Here is a 19,094-nt window from a genome sequence, read left to right as displayed (position 1 = left end):
GGTTTCAGGGATATAGGGGAAGAGTGAGAGGCGCGCGCGGGGGGGGGGGTAGCTAGAAGGAGATTGTTAAGTGTGAGTGTGTGTTTTACCCATCTAGGCGGAAGTTATGTGCACAAAAGAGGAGAACGATTCGATGTGGCATTAGGATTGAGGGTAATTAACTACGTATGGAGACATAGATACCTTGAACGTGCATGTGTGAGAGGTATACATGTATACGTGGGATGTGTGTGTGTGTGCGCGTGCATGATCGAGATAAAAGAAAGAAGGCATAAGTCATAAGATCAACGACATGGGAGAGACGGATCAGTATGACAATATGCATGCATGTGAGAATGCATGGAAGAAGTCCCGACAATTGAGCATGTGTTTTTGTCTTTAAGAGATAGTGGCGTGGGCTTGAGCATGCATCTATGGCGAGCAGAGGGAGTGAGGCGCAATGATTATGCAAAAGAGACCAACCTATAAATGCATATGTATGGAGAGACATATATAGTGTGGGTGATAGGAAGCAAGACTCCGTGCGAGAAAGAAATGTTGACAGAGAAACTACAGATAGATACAGAGATGGAGATGCTAGCTAGAGGTACATCCGCTAGTTTGGGTGTTGGAGATGACCGTCGGGTGGTTCAAAGGGTGAAGTTATATATGTGTGTGAGAGGGCACTTGACTGCATGTAGAGAGAAACATATGTAGTGTGCGTGATAGGAATCAAGAGTGAGGGCGAGAAAGAAGGTTGATGGAGAAACAGATAAATAGAAAGATAAAGATGCTAGCTAGTGTGCGTTAGAGATAGGAGTCGAGTGGATCAGAAGGCTGGGTTATGTGTGTGGGTGTGAGAGAGATAGAGAGAGGGTGCGTGTGAGTCACATACAAACAGATATCAGAGAGAAATGAGATCCAGAGAGACGGAGGTTTGTGTCTGTGAGAGAGAAAGATATTTCACAACGAGAGTGATAGCTAGAGAGACATACGAGGGAACGCAAGATATCTCTAGGGAGAGAGGGTGTGTGTGAGCGACATACAAGAGAACAATGGAGAAATATGAGACCCTGGGAGACAGAGTTTGTGTTTGTGTGTGAGAAAGAGATATTGATGAGGAAGAGTCGTAGGTTCTCATATCTAAGGAGAGAAAGACATCTCTGTATGAGGGGTGTGCGAGTGGCACACATGAGAATAGTAGAGAGAAATGAGACCCCGGGAGACAAAATTTTGTGTTTGTGTGAGAGAAAGAGATTCCACATGGAGAATCATAGTTAGAGACACATAGCAGGGAGCGAGATATACTTAGAGAGAGATAGAGTGATGAAGGTCGAGCGAGAGAGTACCGTCAGTGTGTTACGAAGATAAAAGATCATTGTCGACATACAGGTAGCACGAGAGATACCTGAGAGACGATGAACGCATATAGGTCCAGAGAGATAGTCCTATATAAGCATGAGTGATAGCTATATGAGACGGATATCTGGATTAAAGGGGATTCAAATATTTAAACTGGAGATCACAGCATCGATAATATCATAACGCAAATTGGTGTATCAAACATGCATATTCATTTGAATTTGGACACACGTGTAATGTTATATAGTTTATCAATATTGGTGATCCATAGATTCTTCAATTACAAACAATGCATGGTTTATATGCAATTAATGTCTAAACGGGATTACACTATATGTTGCGTGTGTAAAACACATTATACATGTTTGAGAAGTAAAAAAAACCCGCATGAAACACACATTAATTGGAGACAGTTAGCGAGGAATGCATACATTGGATTTGAACATAAAGTGGTTTCAAATATTTGAAAATCCAAATTGATGGATACAACCTTATGAATCTGAGATCATGCCATTTTTAAACCATATTTATGTATAAATGGTGTTGTGCTTTTGAAAGTATATATAAAAATGATGTATATAGAATTTAATTCCAATTGAAAATGGATCCCGCCCGAAAAAAATAGAATACAAACGGGATTCGAATTGAGTTGGCACGGTAAACGTGCACTCTGCAAAATTTGAACGAAGCGGGGAAAGTCGCAGTAACCGCCCGGAACCAAAATCCGCGAGATGGAAATCACTGCTGCCTATCCCTGCCATGCAAAGCCTATATGCTGGATTTCTATAGGTTTCGATAGGGGTAGGTTTGTAATTTCACCCAAACATGACGTAACCGCCTCTCACCCGGATTCATACACGGTGGGCGCCAAAACACAGTGTGTCCTCTGCCGAAATCGACTCCCTCCCCGATTCATATTCGTACACGGTGGGCGCCAAAAACAAACTCTCGTCGGCAAATATTCGGTGTATGCGAGATTACCGTCCTATCCCCGACCGACTAGTGTTGCTGTGATGTAGTAGAAATTTGAAATGGGGACTAAGTTTGTAAATTTCCTCGCATTTGAGACAAGCTAGCCCTGAATACATGGTTCCCCCCTTCCTCTTTACCTCCCTTTTGCCCATTCGTACTCCGTGGGCGCCAAAACACCCTCTCCACCCCACCCTCCTCCGTCCGCTGCCGTCCGCCAGCCCATCCACCGCCGTCCTCCTCCACCATGCCGGACCTGATACCCCGACGCCGCCGTCCATTATAAGAGATCGACCTCTCTCATCCACGGCTTCGGACTGGGATCCTTGCATCCCGTCCTCTCGCTTCATCCCCGCCGTCGTCCACCTTGCCGGCGCCGCTCCAACGACCATCTCGTCCACCGCGCCCCGCCGCCACCGTCTACCCTCCTAGATCTGCTTCCACGCCGCCGACAACCATCGCGACAGCATCACCATCAAATTCTCAGCAGATGCCTACATGGCGCCGCACCAGAGGTGGTACTCTTTCGTATCTTCTCAACTTATTTATCGCAGCAAGAAAATAGACCACCACTGCTTTATCTGATTTCTTGTCTTGGTTGCGAAGTTGCCTTTGTCCGGTTTGCACCTTCAGATCCGCCATGGCACGCTCAACACCATACTCGTAATGCTTATGGTTTTCCCCTTTTATATTCCACACTAGTTAAATCACAGTAGACTAAATTTCAAAATTGGGTCAGTCGATTTTTCAGAGCTCGCCGGAGTTCGCCGGTGCGATCAAAGGGGCTCGGGTGGTTGTGGGGCCCCGCCGAACGAAGAAAACTCGACGCAGGTGGGGGTTGGGTGGGGGTGGGGGTGGGGGTGGTGGAGGAACACAGGCGGTGGGGGCCGGTGGTCCGGCCGGCGGCCCGTGCGGTGTTCTGTATGGGAAGAATCAAAGACGAGGAAGAAGATGGGTTAGGAGACGTAGGATCTTCATCCAACCACCTGAAATGGCCGAGAGACAGCTAGGAGTTGCATTCTTAATGCGCTCTGGTTCATCTTGTGTGGGCACTGCGCAACCAACATTTTATTATCCAAAATCTGCTTGCTCTTCTTTACCATGTTCCTCTTCCGTTCTTCTTTAATATGTACTCTCTCCATTCCTAAATACAAGTCTTTGTATAGATTCCACCATGGACTACATATGGAGCAAAATGAGTGAATCTACACTCTAAAATGTACCTGGATACATCTGTATGTGATCCATAGTGGAAATCTCTACCAAGACTTATATTTTGGAACGGAGGGAGTATGATAGTAGTACAGTATGTTCCTTGTACTGAAGATGAGCAAGGACATTTGCAGTGTAGAGGTCTATACGGTCGGTTGTGATGGACACTTTGAGCCTCTTTGATTCGTAGGATCTTGTAAACATAGGAATAGGATTTGTAGTGGCCTGCCCACTTGAATCCTATAGGAATAGCAAGGAAATGCGGGGAGCTGTGTCGCCTTTGAGAGTTACATTGATATTAACAGTACCACACCTTCACTTGAAGAGAGCTGGTATTCGAAGCCTTTCTAGCCGTACCGACAATAATAGCACATATATTCCAGCAAGTTCCACTTTGCTGATTTTACTCTGATGCTTAAGGTTTTCCCGTTATATCTACACTATGATCTGTGTAGCTGCTTTGTGTCGCACTAGCAGCAGTCCACTCTTGAAGCTAAACACTGCAATGACTTACAAAATTGGCACCAAGGCATTGAGTGCCATTCTGGATGCAATGAAACTCATACGCTCCCCACTTGTTGATTCTTGTTCAGAATATCATCCTAATGACTATTCTAACCTCGAGGAGTCAAAGGTAGATGGCCTGTCCTGTTCACCCATCAAGGTGCCTGTTCTAATTTGGCAATGTTTTATTGATTGCGGGTATCTTGCATATGTTGTCTTGCATTTCTTCTACTTTGTTGCACCGCCATCTGCTTAGTTTACTCATCATATATGTCGAGATGCCATGCCCATCCATTATCAATACATATTCCATCTGTCATCATACCATGTTTTTCCACTCAAATGTTGTTCTTGTGCATCAGACATCAAAAAGGAAGAGGGTGATTGCCGAACCTGAAGGAGCACCAGCAAAGTCCTTGAAAAACGTGGTGGTGCCGGAGAAATCAGACATCACCCCACTTATATGGGAAAATTTTGTTTTTGCCACTCTAGATTTTGCCAATTTTCCTTATGCCACTCTAGATTTTGACATTTCAGTATTGCCACTCTTAGCTTTTGAAAAATATCATAATTGGCAATAGCAAATTAATTTTATTTCACTTTTTCCACTCTAGATTTTGACAATGTATCACAATTGCCACTCTAATTTATTTTGGTTTTGCCACGGAATGGCAATTGTGATAATTGTCAAAAGCTAAGAGTGGCAAAACTGAAATGTCAAAATCTAGAGTGGCATAAGAAAAATTGACAAAAATCTAGAGTGGCAAAAACAAAATTTTCCCCACTTATATAGGCTGTACAACCAGTGACACAAAACATAGGACCGACTCCAGCAGACTGTACCCATACTTCACTGGCCACACCACTAGCCCCAACACACAGGACCTGCACTCTAGAAAAAGGTATACCGATTTTATTTGCCATAGCACCAGCTATACCATAGAAAAATCCCACTCCAGCAAAAAGTACAACAAGTCCACCGGCCGAAGACCTCTCCCAACTGCAGAGACAGCCAATTCCTGTAGATTGGAACCTCATTCCATTTATTCCCAGTTTAAAAGACAATGCTTTCAATGTTGTTAGGGACTACGTGCATATATTCCCATCATGGGAAGATTATTGTGAAGACAAACACCATTTTCACATCTTCCTGTCCATCTTATGTGTAAGTGCTATTATTCATGGCTATTATTTTCCTGTTTTCTGCTGATTGAACACATCAATGATTTACATTACATTGTTGTAACTAGGCGAGGGTCAATCTAGATAGTCATGACGAGCAAAGCTTGCTTGTCCTTTTCAAGGAAGCATTGCAGCAGTATCGGTGTTACCTGAGGAAATCACACTTTGATGGCAAGTCTATAAACGAATTTCTGGTGAAGTCTCCTGTGCTAAATTTAGAAGACATTGAATGGAAAAACCTTGTTATGCACTGGTCTCGTTCCCAGGATGAGGTACTGTCTATGAAATCACATGACAATTTGAACTTCTACTTTTCCGCATGTGCCTTACGGATCTTTTTTGTAGGAAATCTGCTCGAAGAAGAATTCCGGTTTGACAAGAATGACAGGATATCTCAAATATGCTGCCCGCTGCTTTGCTCTTGTTAGTACCTATTGTCCTGTATCACTATACTTGCATACATACCTGGTTCATTATGTGACAGCAGTATGCATGATAGCTTGCTTATCAATTGTTCGCTCCAAATTATATGATCTGTATGAATGGTTACATTAGTGTAGAATATATCCAATGCCAATGTTTTTTTAGCTCTGCATTGTTCTTGTAAGTACATGTTGTCCTTTATCAGTGTACTTATAATGACAGGTAGTTGTTCATGTACCATCACTCTGCATCTTATTTTCCTTTGTCCTCCATTTTCTACACATCGGATCTATATTTACTCTTACCATAAGGTTGGTACTGAAGAAGTTTAGCCGTGCATTGCTCTTGGCTGTACCTTTTGCTTGTATCGCTGCACTTACATTTATAGCTACTTGGTTATGTAGCATTACTCTTCATCTTATCTTAAATATTCTCCATTTTTTCGTATATTATCACATCTATATTTACTCTTAACAAAATGTAGAATAAAGGCAATGCTTTTGAAGAAGATTCTGTGGTAAACTTCTTGAATTGCCCCCCCCATCAGCATGGACAAGGCCTTTATAGAGCCTGTCTTCACCAATAATGTAAGTTTGTCCATCTCAAGCCTTCAAACTTTGTTGTATATATTTGGTTAGGCATGACTGCAACAGCTGTTTATTTTTGGTGTTTTCATCAAATTGCTTGTTTAAAGTTTATTATATGTAGTTCATAAACAAAAGTTCGTCCTTTCTCAATTTAAGTTTTTAGTTGTACAACCAAGTTCCTTCTTCATACCATGTAAATTAAACTATACAGAGCAAGTGATCTTCTTTTGCACTGCATGTATGCTTCTGTTCTTCATCTGTAATCCAGTGGTGTGGTGAACCTACCCACTACAGCACAATGTCATATTCTGTAATGTCTTAACTATGAAAAATGTCATATCATTCTACTATTATTTAAACCATCTCTTTATTTGCCAATCTGAAATGGTATAAATTGACAACACACTAACCATTGATACTTATGAGTTCTTGATCTGTAATCCAGTGGTGTCGTGAAGCTGCCAACTCCTTCACAATGTCATTTCCTACCATGTCTTGACCTGAACAATACCATATTGTGTTAATGCAAACTTAAACTGTGTCACTTTATTCGTCAGTAAGAAATGTGATGAATTGTCAGCACTGATACTTTTATGTGCAAAACCTGTCATCTGTCTGCTTGTTTATCTTTTAGAGTGAGGAAGATAGAAGTGTTGAACAAGCGCAGTCTCATCATCTTGCTCAGCTGCTTGCGCTGCAGCTCCCCAGCAGGGCTAACCTTTCTTGAACTCTATTGAAGTGCTGTCGGTTTTGTATATTATTTTGTCGGCGTGTTTATTTGCACTGGTGGCGATCTTTGATGCCCAGTGTATGTAATCTGCTGTCTGTTTGTGCTTTATTATCATAGTGGCGAACTTTGATGCCCAGTGGATGTAATATGCCATAATTTCTTTATTGTATAGTATAGGTTTTTTCTTATTCATGATGCTGCAGTTATTTTACTGTATATATATCCTGTCTTCGCAGTAAACCGGCCAAACCGTAAAATTACGGTACATAATCGGGCCGTCATGCAACCACGATGTAGGTTGGGCCTGAAACGTGCCGATCAGCTCACGGGCCGGCAGCAACCCGAAATGAACCCCGACCCATGATTGTGCGAATCAAATCACGGGCTTTTAACAGGCCAAAATTGTTTGGGTCCTTGTTTGGCCCAATCAGATATCGGCGGCGAGCAGGCCAAATGCAAATCGGGCCGTAGTTAGGCCCAACTATATGACGGGCTTTTAACAGGCCGAAATTAATATAGGGCCGAAATGTTAAACAGGCCCTTAATAGGCCAAAACTAATATCAGGGCGAATTACTAAGTGGGCCTTTAGCAAGTGGGCCCAAAAGCATAGTGTCCAGTTGACGGGCTGAATCTGATATGGGCCATAATTGAGCCCAAAGCCTCTTAAAGGGCCGGACCTGATCTGGGCCGTAATTTGGCCCAGAACATGGTAGGCTTTTAACGGGCCGGATCTCATATGGGCCACTATTGGGCGCGGAGCATGTCAGGCCATTAATGGACCGGATCAAATATGGGCCGGCATTTGGCCCAAAACATGGCAGCCAGTTAATGGGCCGGCCTACTAGGGTCCTCAAAATCTTGTGGGCCTATAGCTGGGCCGACCCATTAATGTCGGCGAAATCTCGTGGGCCTTTAGCTGGGCCGGCCCATTATGACCCGCAAGAATCTTGTGGGCCTTTACCTGGGTCGGCCCATTATGGCACAAAAAAAATCTTGTGGGCCTTTACCTGGGCCGGCCTATTATGGCCCGCAAAATCTTATGGGCCTTTAGCTGGGCCAGCCCATTATGGTCCACAAAATTTCATGGGCCTTTAGCTGGGCCGGCCCATTATGATTTGCAAAATCTTGTTGGCCTCTAGTTGGGCCGGCCCATTTAAACTTGTTGGGCCGTGCCGCGTGTCGACGTATCATAGGCGCCTTCTATCCAGTGAGTGGATGACATCTGTCCCGACGATGAGCCGACACGTGTTTCCTCTAGCCAATGATGATTTTACACGTGGAAAATCCCCATTGGTCGGGGCTGTTAACGGGTTATCGGATCCAAAACCCGACCCGATAGCTTAACGGCGTTCCGTTATGGTGGATGCCACGTGTCGGTCACCGTTGACGAAAGCACTTCTGTGACGCGCATTTATCGTCATGGAAGTGGACACTTCCGTGATGATAGTTTTGGTAATGTCATGGAACACTTCTACGACAGCACAGGTATGACTATCTTGATTCTGTCATAAATTTGTCATGGATGTACATGCATGACAAAAAAGCGACCTACTGTGACAAACACGTATCATCACGGAAGTGTATTTTTTTGTAGTGGTTGTTGGTCAAGTTTTCCGAATCTTAGGATATCGTTAAGTGTAACGTGTTGGGAAACGTTGCATGGAAAACAAAAAATGTCTATGCTCACGCAATGATCTATCCATGGATATGCAGAGCAACGAGGGGGATAGTGTGTCTACGTACACTTGTAGCCTGTAAGTGGAAGCATTTAACAACGCGGTTGATGTAGTCGAACTTCTTCGCGCTCCAACCGATCAAATAATGAACGTACGACACCTCCACGTTCTACACACGTTCAGCTCGGTGACGTCCTCCGCCTCCTTGATCCAGCAAGTCGACGAGGTAGTAGATGACTTCTGGTAGCACGATGGCATGGTGACGGTGATGGTGAAGTGATCTCCGCAGGGCTTCGCCTAAGCACTACGAAAATATGACCAGGGGTGTAAACGGTGGAGGGGGGCGCCGCACATGGCTAGCAATTATCTGTTGTGTGCTAGGCGCCCCCTCCCACATATATATAGGTGGGAGGGAGGGAGGGGCAGCCAAAGGAGGCGCCCAAGTAGGAGGAATCCTACTTGGGGTCCCTGCGCCCCTTTCCTTGTTTGGAGTACTGCAGGGAAAGGCAGGGGAGGGTGGCGCCCCCCTTTCCTTTCTCCCATTAGAGGGAAAGGAAGGAGGGGCTAGCCCTCCCCCTTTTCCTTCCCTAGGGCTAGCCAAACAAGAGAGGGGCACACCAGCCCCCTTGTGGGCTGGTCTGTCCCCTCCTTTGGCCCATAAGGCCCATAACTTGCGAGGGTGTGTGCCCGAAACCCCTTCTGATGACCTGATTCCTTCCTGGTACGTCCCGAAACACTTCTGGTCTCCAAATACCATCGTCCTATATATATATCAATCTTTACCTCTCGACCATTTCGAGACTCCTCGTCATGTCCGTGATCTCATCCAGGACTCCGAACAACATTCGGTCACCAAAACATATAACTCATATAACACTATATCATCAACGAACGTTAAGCGTGCGGACCCTATGGGTTCAAGAACTATGTAGACATGACCGAGACACCTCTTCGGTTAATAACCAATAGCAGAACGTGGATGCCTATATTGGCTCCTACATATTCTACAAAGATCTTTATCAGTTGAACCATTATGACAAAATACATAATTCCCTTTGTCCATCAGTATGTTACTTGCCCGAGATTCGATCGTTGGTATCTTCATACCTAGTTCAATCTCATTACCAGCAAGTCTCTTTACTCATTCCGTAATAAATCACCTTGTGACTAACTCCTTAGTCATTTGCTTGCAAGCTTATAATGTGTATTACCGAGAGGGCCCAGAGATACCTCTCCGATACTCGGAGTGACAAATCCTAATCTCGATCTATGCCAACTCAGCGAACACCTTCAGAGATACCTGTAGAGAATCTTTATGATCACCCAGTTACGTTTTGACGTTTGATAGCACACAAGGCATTCCTCCAGTATCCGGGAGTTTCATAATCTCATAGTCGAAGGAATAAGTATTTGACATGAAGAAAGCAATAGCAATAAACTGAACGATTATTATGCTAAGCTAATGGATAGGTCTTGTCCATCACATCATTCTCCTAATGATGTGATCCCATTATCAAATGACAACACATGTCTATGGTTAGGAAACCTTAACCATCTTTGATCAACGAGCTAGTCTAGTAGAGGCTTACTAGGGACACGGTATTTGTTTATGTATTCACACATGTATTTAAGTTTCTAATCAATACAATTCTAGCATGAATACTAAACCTTTATCATGAATAAGGAAATATAATATAAAATAACAACTTTATTATTGCCTCTACGGCTTATTTTCTTCAGTCTCCCACCTGCACTAGAGTCAATAATCTAGTTCACATCACCATGTGATTTAACACCCATACTTCACATTGCCATGTGACCAACACCCAAAGAGTTTACTAGAGTCAATAATCTAGTTCACATCACCATATGATTAGCACCCAGAGAGTATTAAGGAGTGATCATGTTTTGCTTGTGAGAGAAGTTTAGTCAACGGGTGTAACACCCTGGATGTAACTTTCCATATTTGTAACTCCAACTCTTGCCATTTTCCGGCTATGTGATATGATATTTCCTTCGTGGTTGGGTTTTGTCTTTGTTTTGCATTTTGTTCATGTCATACATTTCATATCATGTCATCATGTGCATCTCATTTGCATTCGTGTTCGTCTCATGCATCCGGTCATCCTTTGCGTTGTCCGTTTCGCAATCCGACACTCCCACATGCACCTGTTGCACCCCTCTAATCTTGTTTTGTGAACGGGATACAAATGTTCTCGGAATGGGTCGAGATTTGTCGAGTGGCCTTGGTACATCATGGGTAGGCCGCCTGTCAAATTTCGTTCCATTTGGAGGTCGTTTGATGCCCCAATGGTTAACCGGGTAACCGCAAAAGCCCCTCTATCTTTGCATCCCAACACTCCCCAATATAGTCCACTAGCCCATCTAAACCCCCTCCATGCTCTCCATCGTTGGACACTCATAGCTCCCTCTACCTATATATTTGCCTCTCCCCCTGAAATTCGCGGATGAAACCCTAGCAATCTTCCTCCTCGCGCCGCCGGACGCGTCCCTCCATGCCGGACATGTCCGCCGGCCATGTCGCCCCGGCCAACCACAAGCCGCCACGTCACCCCGCCACCGCTCTCCTCCAACCACGTGCCACCATGTGTCACCGCCGTCCTCCTCCACCGCATGGCCCGTGGGGCCCAGATCCGGCCCGCGCGAGCCCGTGTGCCGCCGCCGCTCGCCTCCCATGGCCTGCCTGCCGCGCCGCCCGGCTCCCTTCCCCGCCGCCTCCTGGCGCCACCGTGCCGCTCGCCACCGGTGACCTGCTCTGCCGCACGCGCCGCTCCGCCACCACCGCGCCGCGCGTTGTGCCTTGCCGCCGCCACCCTCGTGCATCGCCGCCGCCGCCCTCGCACACCACCTCCGCCGCCCGTAGTTCGCTGCCCCGCACAGCGCTCGCCGGCCGGAGCTCGCCCACCGGAGCTCCCGCGTCGACCCAGCGACCTTGCTACCCGGTCACCTCCTCCCCGCAGGTGCCGCGTCGGTTCCCCGACCGGACCACCCGGATCCGGCCATCTCCGACCTCCTCCCCTCGCCGGAGCGACTCCCCCTCGCCGGAACTGCCACGGCCGCCGTCTCTCCTTCCTCTCGGGCGAGATCCTGGCGAACCTCGGTTCACGCGCCAAAACTCTAGATCCGCGTGGTATTTTTTCGCCAAGTCACTGGAATCCAATATTTTGATGCCCCCTTTGTCATGCCATATCTCCATGCTGGGTACTTCATTTTGTGCATACGATATATCGAAATGTTCGCCTCGTGATGCTCTTCATGTTAGTGGCATTTGCATGCATGTTGCTGTCCATTTTGATGCCATTATCATCGTTGATAAAGTGCTATATGATGTTGTCTGCTGGAATTTAATAGAAAGTGATGATTTGTCATTTTCGTTACATTTTGTGTGTGCATCCTATGAGCATGATGTCTACATGTTTTATGAGCTCCATCATGCCATATTTATAGTGGTGCTAGTCTTGTATTTTTGTGACCTATGTGGCGACTAGGACAAGCATGCAAAGTAGGATTCATAATGTTTCTATTTTTAGAAACTTGGTAATTTTGCTAAGTCCTTTTCCTGTTATGTTTTGATGCCATGTAAACTTGTTGCTACCATGAGATCCATGCACATTTCGAGATAGTTCACTAATCATGTTTTGTAGAGGTGGTATGGATATATCCATTCATGCCTCTGGTTACAATTATGGATTACCCTAGCATGTCATTTCCTTGCTCTACTTTTGCTAAACAATGTTCCTGGCAGATTGTTAACATGATGATCAGTTTTGCCATGTGTTTTGCTAGTGATCCATGCATCCTATGAACTTGCTTTTGCAAAGCTTAGCTTCTTGAATATGTATAATTCATGTTGGTTACCTTTCCATGCCATGTAATGCTTTGAGGTGAGTGTCATGAGCTTGTAAAGTTGCTATCATGAATCTGTTCCTGCCATGCTCTGTTTTTGTCTGAAACTGTTAATATAACTTGTCATGTTTGCATGGATGTCACATCATTTTCCATGAATCTTTGGGTAAAGCTCAGTAAGGGAGTTTTGTTCTATGTCTTTAGTAATAACATGCCATGTCTTTGGGTAAAGTTGCTATCATGAATCTGTTCCTGCCATGCTAGCTCTAAACATTGCTACCTAATGCTGACATGTTTAGTATTTTCTCAAGTCTGTGAATCTGATATCATTTGCATTTTTGCCATGCTATTTTGAGGTTGTTGTAGGGAGTTCTAGCAGGATCTCAGTGTTCCTGATTTGCAGAGCTTCATGTGTAATTCACTACCATGTGCTTTGTTGCTATGTTGGAGTGCTGTAGCATAGTTCCTTGTTGCATTCTAAGTGCTATGATGTTGTTAATCACAGATTTGCATCATTCTTGTATTGCTTGTCATTTGCAAACCGTGCATTCGTTTACGGTGATCCTTATATCGATTTCGACCGGAATCACCTCATCTTTCCAGCGGCATACTTGTTTTGACAAGTTGATGCCTTGTTCATTCTTTTCCTTCCAGAGTACCCATATGCATTGCATATCATATCTTGCATTCCATGCCATGTATTGCATCATGTTGCTTGTGCATTGCTGTGACGCCCCCGATTTGACTGTACACTAATCATACACGCAAACGTGTACGATCAAGATCAGGGACTCACGAGAAGATATCACAACACAACTCTACAAATAAAATAAGTCATACAAGCATCATATTACAAGCCAGGGGCCTCGAAGGCTCGAATACAAGAGCTCGATCATAGACGAGTCAGCGGAAGCAACAATATATGAGTACAGACATAAGTTAAACAAGTTTGCCTTAAGAAGGCTAACACAAACTGGGATACAGATCGAAAGAGGCACAGGCCTCCTGCCTGGGATCCTCCTAAACTACTCCTGGTCGCCGTCAGTGGGCTGCACGTAGTAGTAGGCACCTCCCGAGTAGTAGTAGTCGTTATCAACGGTGGCGTCTGGCTCCTGGACTCCAGCATCTGGTTGCGACAACCAGAAAGAAAGGAAAGGGGGAAAAGGGGGGAGAAAGCAACTGTGAGTACTCATCCAAAGTACTCGCAAGCAAGGAGCTACACTACATATGCATGGGTATCAAATGGAATAAGGGTATCATATGTGGACTGAACTGCAGAATGCCAGAATAAGAGGGGGATAACTAATCCTGTCGAAGACTACGCTTCTGGCCACCTCCATCTTGCAGCATGTAGGAGAGAGTAGATGGTAAGTTCACCAAGTAGCATCAAGTAGCATCGTATAACATAATCCTAACCGATGATCCTCCCCTCGTCGCCCTGTGAGAGAGCGATCATCGGTTGTATCTGGCACTTGGAAGGGTGTGTTTTATTAAGTATCCGGTTCTAGTTGTCATAAGGTCAAGGTACAACTCCAAGTCGTCCTGTTACCGAAGATCACGGCTATTCGAATAGATTAACTTCCCTGCAGGGGTGCACCACATATCCCAACACGCTCGATCCCATTTGGCCGGACACACTTTCCTGGGTCATGCCCGGCCTCGGAAGATCAACACGTCGCAGACCTACCTAGGCATAGCAGAGAGGTCAGCACGCCGGTCTAAATCCTATGGCGCAGGGGTCTGGGCCCATCGCCCATTGCACACCTGCACGTTGCGTACGCGGCCGGAAGCAGAACTAGCCCCCTTAATACAAGAGCAGGCTTACGGTCCAATCCGGCGCGCGCCACTCAGTCGCTGACGTCACGAAGGCTTCGGCTGATACCACGACGTCGAGTGCCCATAACTGTCCCCGCGTAGATGGTTAGTGCATATAGGCCAATAGCCAGACTCAGATCAAATACCAAGATCTCGTTAAACGTGTTAAGTATCCGCGAACACCGACCAGGGCCAGGCCCACCTCTCTCCTAGGTGGTCTTAACCTGCCCTGTCGCTCTGCCACAAAGTAACAGTCGGGGGCCATCGGGAACCCAGGCCCACCTCTACCGGGATGGAGCCACCTGCCCCTTCAGCCCCCAACTCCGAACAGTATCACCGGTAATGTAACAGTGTAAAGTATATAGTATATGCCTGTGATCACCTCCCGAAGTGATCACGGCCCAGTAGTATAGCATGGCAGACGGACAAGAGTGTAGGGCCACTGATGGAACACTAGCATCCTATACTAAGCAGTAGGATAGAAGGTAAAGGTAACAACAGTAGTAGCAAGGGCAGGCTATGCAGCAGTATAAGATTAACTGAAAGCAGTAACATGCTACACTACTCTAATGCAAGCAGTATAGAGAAGAACAGGTGATATCTGGTGATCAAGGGGGGGCTTACCTGGTTGCTCTGGCAAGAGAGAGGGGTCGTCAACACCGTAGTCGTACTGGGTAGCAGCGGCGTCGGTCTCGATGTCTAGCGAGAGAAGAGGGGGAAGAAACAATAAATATAATGCAAACAAATGCATGACGATGCATGACATGACAAAGCGTGATGCTAGGTGTGCCCTAACGCGGTACGAGGTGGTACCGATGAAGGGGAGGAACATCCGGGAAAGTATCCCCGGTGTTTCGCGTTTTCGGACAGACGAACCGGAGGGGGGAAAGTTGCGTGTTTGCTATGCTAGGGATGCGTGGCGGACGAACGGGCTGCGTATCCGGATTCATCTCGTCGTCCTGAGCAACTTTCATGTACAAAGTTTTTCCATCCGAGCTACGGTTTAAAATATATGATTTTCTAAAGATTTTATTAATTTCTGAAATTTATTTAATTATTTAAATTAATTCAAAATTGTGTTTATGACATCAGCATGATGTCATGCTGACGTCAGCAGTCAACAGGGTTGACTGGTCAACCTGACCAGTGGGTCCCACTGGTCAGTGACACATTTTAATTAAACAATTTAATTAACCTAATTAGTATTAATTAGGGGTGGGCCCCACTGTCATTCTCTGTTAGTTAATTAATTAACAGTAGTTAATTAGGTTAATTAATCATTAGATTAATTAATCTTAGTTAGTTAATTTAATCAGAATTAATTAAGTTAATTATTTTTATTTTTATTATTACTTAATTTTTTATTTTTATTTAATTAATTTTTTTTAAAAGAAAACGTTCTGGGCGCTGGGGGCCCCTTGTCATTGACCCATAGGGGCCAGTCGGGCGCCGATAGCAGGCGGGGGGGGGGGGGGGGCGTTGCGGGCGCCCGAGTACAGCGGGCTTAACGGGGCAGAAGCTCGTGCGGGCACGCGGCATCAGGGGCGCCGGCGAGACCTCGACGCGGGTGGAGGGGCGGCCGCGGCCACGACGGGGCCGCCGGTGGCGTAGGGAGCAGAGGCGGGGAGGCAGCAGCGGTGCCGGAGCTACGGGCGTCGGCGGGCGAGCGGCGTAGGCGCGGGCGAGCGCGAGCGCGAGCGGAAGCCGTCGGGCCGATGCGTGCGCGGGCGCGCACGTGGCGCGGCGAGTGCGTGGGAGACAGGGGGAGAGAGGAGGGGCCGAGCCTCACATCGAGGAGTAGGGCAATGGCAGCGAGGGACGAGGGGGGTGACGGGGACGACGTCGGCGGAGCGGGTGCAGGCCGGTGGGGAAGGGCGCCGGCGAGGTCCGGGCGGCGTGGTCCGGACGAGGTCCACCTGCGACGCGGCGACGGGGAAGCTGGCTACCGTCAGGAGGGAGAGGCGAGGTCGTGGGGTCGCGCTGGGGCGGCGGGCTCGGGTGCCCCCGATCCAAATCAGGGGGGGGGGCGAGGAGCGAGGGGAGTGGGGAGTGGCAACGTGGGGCGACAGTTAGGGTTTGGGTGTCGTGGGGGGGGGTATGGAGGTGTGGGGGTGGGCCGGCCTAGTCGGCATGATGGCCAGTTGGGCCAGTTCTAAAGCTCTGCCAGCTTCTTGTAGACTGGCAGTCTCCGAGAGGAACCTTAACCCCCCGGCCCAGTGGGGGGGGGCTCCTTTCCTCTCTTTTTTTAGTTTTGTTTTCTATTTTTTGTGTTTTCTTTTCTTTTATTTATTTTCCTTTTCCATTTTGTTTAATTTAGGGCATTTAAGTATATTCTAAACATGTGCTTTCTTCACTATAATTATCTATGTAATACTTGGCACCGTCCGAACATTTTTGTTTTAATGTTTGAAAACTTTGTTGTTTGCCATATTTTGAATTTGAATTTTGAACCGGTTTCGAACTAACGTGAGATTATCAACACTAACCGAGGTGACGTGGCATCATTTCCAGAGGGTTACTGTAGCTTAATTACCCGGGCGTCACAATTGCACCGTGATTGATTGTTGTTCCGTTGCTTGTGTTCTTGCTTTGGGTGGAGCTGGGAGACGAGTACGTGAAAGAGGAACCTGTTGAGTACGCTAACGAGGAGCAAGCTTTCGACAAATCTGAGAACATTGCAGGCAAGATGACCATACCCTCGATATCACTTCTATCTTTGCTTGCTAGTTGTTCGTTCTATCGCTATGTCGCACTACCTAACACTTGTTATACCATGCCTCCCATAATGCCATGTCAAGCCTCTAACCCACCTTCCTAGCAAACCGTTGTTTGGCTAAGTTACCGCTTTTGCTCAGCCCCTCTTATAGCGTTGCTAGTTGGAGGTGCCTTGCAGGTTGTTCCATGTTGGAACATGGATTTTTTGGGATATCACAATATCTCTGATTTAATTAATGCATCCATATACTTGGTAAAGGGTGGAAGGCTCAGCCTTATGCCTGGTGTTTTGTTCCACTCTTGCCGCCTTAATTTCCATCATACCGATGTTATGTTCCTTGATTTTGCGTTCCTTACGCGGTTGGGGTTATGGGACCCCCTTGACAGTTCGCTTTGAATAAAACTCCTCCAGCAAGGCCCAACCTTGGTTTTACATTTGCCTAACAACCTATAACTTTCCCTTGGGTTCTGCAGACCCGAGGGTCATCTTTATTTTTAACCCCCCCGGCCAGTGCTCCTCTGAGTGTTGGTCTGAAGCGGGCAGCCTGCGGGCCCACGTCGGGGAAACTTGAGGGCTAGTTTTACTCGTAGCTTGTCCCATCCGGTGTGCCCTGAGAACGAGATACGTGCGACTCCTATCGGGATTTGACGGCACATCGGGCGGTCTTTTTGGTCTTGTTTTACCATTGTCGAAATGTCTTGTAACCGGGATTCCGAGACTGATCGGGTCTTTCCGGGAGAAGGAATATCCTTCGTTGATCGTGAGAGCTTGTAATGGGCTAAGTTGGGACACCCCTGCAGGGTATAAACTTTCAAGAGCTGTGCCCGCGGTTATGTGGAAGATGGGAATTTGTTAATATCCGGTTGTAGAGAACTTGACACTTGACTTAATTAAAATGAATCAACCGCATGTGTAGCCGTGATGGTCTCTTTTCGGCGGAGTCCGGGAAGTGAACACGATCTTGTGTTATGTTCGAACGTAAGTAGTTTTAGGATCACTTCTTGCTCACTTCTAGCTTCACGACCATTGCGTAGCTTCTCATCTTACTCTTATTTGTGTATGTTAGCCACCATATTTTCTTAGCGCTTACTGCAGCTCCACCTCATTACCATATCCTACCCATAAGCTTAAATAGTCTTGATCTCATGGGTGTGAGATTGCTGAGTCGTCGTGACTCACGGATACTTCCAAAACAGTTGCAGGTGCCGATGATACCAGTGCAGGTGATGCTACCGAACTCAATTGGGAATTCGAGAGGACCTGGGTCGTTACTATGTTTCATTTCCTGATGATCAGTAGTGGAGCCCAGTTGGGACGATCGGGGATCTAGCATTTGGGGTTTGTCTTCCTTTTATTTGGATTTGACCGTAGTCGGTCTATGAGTGTATTTTGGATTATGTATGAATTATTTATGTATTGTGTGACGCGGCGAGTGTAAGCCAACTCTATTTATCCCTGTCTTGTTTATTACATGGGATGTTTGTGAGGATGACCCTTCTTGCGACAAAACCACTATGCGGTTATGCCTTTAAGTCGTGCCTCCACACGTGGGAGCTATAGCCGCATCGTGGGCATTACAACGGATCTGTCACATTCAGATCCATATGTATTTTTGCAAATTTCTATGTCTACAAAGCTCTGTATGGAGCTACTCTAGCTAATTGCTCCCACTTTCAATATGTATCTAGATTGAGACTCAGAGTCTTCCGAATTGGCGTCAAAGCTTGCATCGACGTAACCCTTTACGAAGAACTCTTTATTACCTCCATAATCGAGAAATATCTCCTTAGTCCTCTCAGCACTACAAAAAAAGACACATCCGTGACATTTTGGGACGAACGATATTTTTTCCTGTCATGCATATGATACTTCTATGATGATAATTGTGACAAAACCCGGTATCATCATAGATGTGCTGGGCTCCTACTTCTATGAAAAAAAAATCATGACAGCCAATGAGCTTTACGTCTTGGGCGGGCTGGAGATGCAGCTGCATGACATTCTTTGGGCCGTCCATGACGAAAAAAATAAGGTAGAAGTGAGGGTGAGGAAAATATTGAGGAGTTCCCGG

General features: G+C 46.2%; 1 long non-coding RNA gene across 1 annotated transcript; it reads left to right on the top strand.

Moving 5' to 3' along the window:
• Positions 1-4,854: 4,854 nt before the first annotated feature.
• On the top strand, positions 4,855-7,143 carry LOC147979355 (uncharacterized). The gene is made up of 3 exons (XR_015599702.1): positions 4,855-5,480; positions 5,554-5,631; positions 6,116-7,143. It is a non-coding gene; the product is annotated as an uncharacterized LOC147979355 (long non-coding RNA).
• The last annotated feature ends 11,951 nt before the right edge of the window (positions 7,144-19,094 follow it).

The sequence above is a fragment of the Triticum urartu genome, chromosome 3A (assembly GCF_056163025.1).
Source record: "Triticum urartu cultivar PI428250 chromosome 3A, HENAU_Tu73, whole genome shotgun sequence".
NCBI lineage: Eukaryota > Viridiplantae > Streptophyta > Magnoliopsida > Poales > Poaceae > Triticum > Triticum urartu.
The sequence above is the reverse complement of the archived record's forward strand: the minus strand, read 5'-3'. Positions and strand labels throughout refer to the sequence as shown.